Source organism: Hordeum vulgare, chromosome 2H (genome assembly GCF_904849725.1).
Source record: "Hordeum vulgare subsp. vulgare chromosome 2H, MorexV3_pseudomolecules_assembly, whole genome shotgun sequence".
NCBI lineage: Eukaryota > Viridiplantae > Streptophyta > Magnoliopsida > Poales > Poaceae > Hordeum > Hordeum vulgare.
The window spans coordinates 395000474-395006473 of record NC_058519.1 but is presented as its reverse complement, the minus strand read 5'-3'; positions in this window follow the sequence as shown (position 1 = coordinate 395006473).

The following is a 6000-nucleotide window of genomic DNA, read 5'->3' as shown; positions in this document are numbered from 1 at the left end:
CAAGCATCGTCGTTTTCTCCCTGGTGGCAACAAGCACATCCCCTAGTCTCATGTTTCTGTCACTCAAGCTAGACATCGAGGGGCATGAACCCACAATCATGCATAACGCTCCCTCTTGGAGTTACAATCTACTACTCGACCAAAGCAATAAATAGCAATGGAGAACATGCATGAATCACTAAGGAACATAATATAAAAGGATAATCAAATATATAACTCATAACAATCTGAACATAATCTCATAATCCATCGGATCCCAACAACCCGAGCATAGCAATAGCAAGAGAATTACATAGATGCCTTGATCATGTAGGGCAACTCACAAGGACTAACCATTGAAGCACAAGATTGGAGACAAGACATCACATAGCTACTGGTCAGGGACTCATGGTCCGAGGAGGACTATTCACGGCACGTATGGGAAGCGCCCATGGCGGTGGAGAAGGTCCGGGAGGTCAATCCTCCCTCCGACAGGGTGCCGGGAAGAGGTCTTCTGACGCTCCCGATCTTAGAAGCACTGCGGCGGTGGAACGATGGAGAAATTCGCGATTTTGGAAGTTGTCTAAGGGTTTCCTCTCGGGGCCCTAAATATAGGCCAAAGGAGGGCACTAGAGGTGGTGGGACCCACCCAGGCGGCCTCCTGGCGCGACCTAGGGCCTGGCCGTGCCAGCAAGTCGCCTGGGAGGCCCATCTGCAGTGATCCGGAACCTTCTGCTTTGCTGATTTTTTATATACTTTTTCTGAAATATTTTGGGCTTCGGAAAATTGGGTAAAAGCCCGTGCAAAATAGACATCAGCAGAGAGAAACTGGCACTGGGTGCACTGAGTTAGAAGGTTAGTCCAAATATGTGTAAAATGATATACAAGTATAGCAAAACATATAACAATGTCACCCAAAAGATCATGGACCAAGCATAAATTATAGATACGTTTGGGACGTATCAACGTCCCCAAGCTTAATTTCTGCTCGTCCTCGAGTAGATAAATGATAACACAATCATTTCCATGGTGACATGCTATCACACATATAAGAATTTCAAAGTAAAGCAAGTGAGATATGCAATTCAAGTCAAGACAATAACAAGCAAGAGTCTATATCTAGTATTGAGTTTAGCAAAGGAAGAACATAAAGGGGCAAGAGCTCTCGCTGGCCGTGACTCGAATGTATCCAAATGGCGTTTGTGTGCAAGAAGTGGGAGATGGGTTGAGATCATAAAATATATTTTTAATTAAGAACTCAATCTACTAAAATTTCACACGTTGTCTCCTTCGGAATCTTATTTTGACTCATCCCTAGACCACTAGTCAGGCACAAGTCAAAATGATCCTCTCCCTTTCGACTTTGAGCACTCATGCAATGGATGAGCGTAAGCAAGATATGTTGACACTTAGGATGGAAAATAGAATAATGATGGGTAAGGAAGATAAAAAGGTGTGAAAGGCTCACATCAATGAGGACAACCATAGGTGAGAGAGAGCCAAACGATAGATATGATGTGAAGAGTAGGGATTGCCATGTAACGGATGCACATATGAGCTAAGGTAAGCTCTCCAATGGAACTAGTGGGGGTGCATCCAACTTGTTTGCTCATGAATACCTAGATCTTATATGAGGAGGCTCGTCATTGGAATATGCAAACCAAGTTCTATAGTGTAAGGGTCCCACATAGTTATGCATGAATGATAATCTCTTTGTAGTACCAATATAGCAATTGAGTACGAGTGTGGATCTTTCAAAAGGAATAGTAGTGTTGCCCCTTCTATTTTTTTGGTGGCCTCTTTGTCTCTTTCTTTTTATCTCTCATATGTCCGCTTTGGGATCTTTTCCTCTCTTAAGGGCAACACTTTATAAAAATCATCACACTTCATAACAAGTACTCAACATAAAGACAAGTGAAAACTATCATGATCTATGCAAATGTATGCCTCTGCCAGTGTAGCAGGATATGTAATGATACTAGTGCATCATGTAGAAATAATTGGAGCAAGGCCCAACTATCATGCGGCTCTATGATCAAGCAAAAGCATGTATGACATGAAGATCAAGTCATGAGATGGTGGATGTTGCATGGCAATGTATCTCGGAAAAGCTATGGAAATGCCTTAATAGGTAGGTATGGTGGTTGTTTTGGGGAAAGATATAATGAGGCTTATGTATGACAGAGCGTATCATGTATGGGTTTGGATGCACCGGCGGAATTTTCAACAACTCATAATGTGAGAAAGGGCAATACACGGTACCGAAGAGGCTAGCAAAATATGGATGGTGGAAGTGCCAACAATCCAATACTCACATTAGTCCGAAGAACTCATACACTTATTATTGGTAACTCTCTATCTAATTAGGAAAATCACAAAGAGACAAGTACCCCAAGGAGGACTGTTTGGGGGCTTGTTATCCTTGCGCATCCTCGACTCATGGTAACGTGAGGGTACTCTATATATTCCAACCCCTCCAGAGGTTAGCGATCAATTTAGTAGCTAGAGTTCTCAACTAATTTTAGTTTTTGAAAAACACACGGATTTCCAAAAATATGACACCTATCACTAATAGGCTAAGCTCTTGGCACCAATAGTCCAAACATTACTCAAATCAAGACCTCAAAAATATTGCAAGTTACTACTATACTTAAATAGCAACCTCAATTACCTACTCATGCAAGACACACAACTCAGTGCAACGAGCCAACTCTCTAAACAAGATAAGCATGATAACTCAAGAGAGTTCCAAAGCAACCTAAATAAAATCTCTTAAAAATATAAGCATGAAAACTAAGAGCTAAGCATGACAGTAGCTACGAAAAGATGAAGAACACACAAAAATAACAAGCATGAAAACCTATGTTGTGTTGTAGAGTGGAATGGAGCATGTTTCTCTCCCAAACAAGGTAGGCTAGGTTCCGACTTGTTATGAACAACAAGTAAAACTAAAACAAACTAAAAAGTAAAGAGCGGGATGCTCCAAGTATAGCACATATCATATGAAGTGATAAAAATATAGCATGGAGATGGACGGACTCATGATTGTTGATAAAAAAAGGGATGCACGGGGGCATCCCCAAGCTTAGACGCTTGAGTCTCCTTGAATATTTCTTGCGATGCATGGGGGCATCCCCAAGCTTGAGCGCTTGACACTCCTGTATCGTCTTTCATCATCTCCCATCGCATACTTGAAAACTCCCTTCATACGAAACTCATCATAAGCTGATTAGAGTGGTTAGTACCCTTAATAAAATAATTGATTACCTGCTGGAAATAAATATTTTCATGAAAAGCTACTGCTTCTTATTAATGCCAAAAGGTTTTTGCAAATAAAAAGTAAGCTTAGGATTTGCAAAACAATGAAAACGCAAAATATGGCAGAATCTGTGAAAAACAGAACATCAGGTAGTAAATAATTTATTCATATCAAAAAGATGATCTAGTGATTTTTGGCGAATTTTTCCGTCAGGCACACAAAATCTGTTTCTGGACAGCATGTCACAAATTTTTAAATTTCTTGCAATCGGAGGCTATAACTTGGCACAAAGCTTTAAAATAAAAGATACAATGATGTTGCTACAGTAGTAACAAGCATCAAGACCTCTAAAACAGAAAGTAAAAACAAATTGGGTTGCCTCCCAACAAGCGCTTTCTTTTATGCCTTTGAGCTAGGCATAATGCAACAAGATCAAGTGTTATCAACTCCAAAAGAATAACTTTCCCAAGTAACGGACTAATAAGGTAACTTAATCTTCTTTCTAGGGAAGTGTTCCATTCCCTTTTTAAGAGGAAATTGGAATTTAATAATTCCCTCTTTCATGTCAATGATAGCACCAACGGTGCGGAGAGAAGGACGTCCCACAATAATTGGACATGAAGGATCACATTCAATGTCCATAATAAGAAAATCAATGGGCACATAATTATCATTGACAATAATAAGCACATCATCAATTATCCCTAAAGGTTTCTTTATGTAAGAATCAACAAGACAAACACCAAAAGAACATGGATCATAGGGTTTCCAAACAAGCATATTATACATTCTTTTGGGCATAACGGAGGCACTACATCCAACATCACACAATGCAAAGCAAGAGATATTATTCAATTTAATTTTGACCATAGGATCCCAACCATCTTCTAGTTTTATAGAAATAGAAGTCTCTACCTTGAGCTTCTCCTCCCGAGTGTTGATAAGAGCATTGGTAATATGCTCGGTGAAGGCAATATTGAGTGTACTTGTGTGGGTGTATTTAGCCATTCTTTGTAAAAAGGTGATTACTTTGGAGAGACTACAATTGTCAAAATCAAGGTTACTACTATTAATTAAAGTGGTGGTAATGTCATCTAAGCTCATTATTTTAGTAGTCTCTAAATTCAAAGGACCTTCTTATACTAAAGTTGAGGTATTACCATCACCATTAATAGGTCCACTGGGACTAGGAGTGCGATGGGTGCTAAAAGTTTTGAGGTCCTCAACAACTTGTATAGTAGCAATGGTAGTGTGTGTAGGAAGGCTCTTAATTATCTCTTACTCTTCTTGAGATACAACCACTTCAGGTTTGGCTGCGATTTAATTTATCAAAGTGGCATGTGTGAGACATATTGGAGACCTAGGTCTCTGTTGTGGTGATTCTAGTTTGGAGATTGGAAATCTCACTATTCAGGCTCTCAAGTCGTCTTCCAATGTTTTGCAAGATAGCAGAATGCTCGTCTAATTGTCTAGAGAAGGCCTTGTGCTGTTCATATTGAGTGTGCATATAATTCTTTGTAGCCTTCTCTATCTCTAAATTTTTTTCATAACTAGGCATTCTTATATCATTAGGAGTGTTACTATAGGTGTCGCTATTCCCGTAGTTGTTGGATGGGAACGGTCTAGGATTGGTACCAAAATTACTCCTATAAGCATTGTTATTAAAGTTGTTCCTAGAGATAAAATTAATGTCAACTTGCTCTCTTTCTTGAGAAACCAAAGAATTTAAAGGAACATCATGAGGATCAATTGGAGCTTTCTTAGTAAGCAGATTCATGATCATGTCAACCTTATCATTAAGGGAGGAGATCTCCTCAACAGAGTTTACCTTCCTACCTGTTGGAGCTCTCTCGGTGTGCCATTCAGAATAATTTGTCATCATCTCATCCAATATATTTGTGGCAGCACCAAGTGTAGTTCACATAAAGGTTCCTCCTGCGGCCGAGTCTAACAGATTCCGCGAGGTAAAGTTCAATCCTGCATAGAAAGTTTGGATAACCATCCAAGTAGTCAAACCATGAGTAGGGCAATTCTTAACAAGATATTTCATATGTTCCCAAGCTTGAGCAACCTGTTCATTATCCAATTGCCTAAAATTCATAATGTTATTCCTCAACTGGATAATCTTAGTAGGCGGGTAATACTTCCCAATAAAAGCATCTTTGCACTTATCCCAAGAATCTATACTATTCCTAGGCAAATATTGAAGCCACACTTTAGCTCCTCCTCTCAAGGAGAAAGTAAAAAGCTTAAGTTTAACAATATCACCATCTACTTCTTTATATTTTTGCATATCACAGAGCTCAACAAAATTGTTCAAGTGCAAGGCAGCATCATCTCCAACCCCAGAGAATTGATCTTTCATAACAAGGTTCGGTAAAGCAGGTTTTAGCTCATAGGACGTGGCTCGAGTAGCGGGAAAGCAATAGGAGTGCAAATAAAGTCATTGTTGTTGTGACTAGTGAAGTCACACAACTTGGTGTTCTCAGTGGAACCGTAGCAACGGCAACGAGCAAGAACAAAGCAAAAAATTTTTTTTGGTTTTTGGTATAGGACTCTAAAGCAAAAACTAGAAAGCAAAATAACAAGACTAAAAAGAAAAGGTAAAAGATAGAGTGCAACTCCCCTATCTTGAAGACTGGAGTACCCGGCAACGGCGCCAAAAAAGTTTGCTTGATGACGAGATGGTGTATATACTTCTCGCACCCCATTGGTTACACCAAGTGGAAGGTTGAGATGTAGTCAGCAGCAAGTTTTCCCTT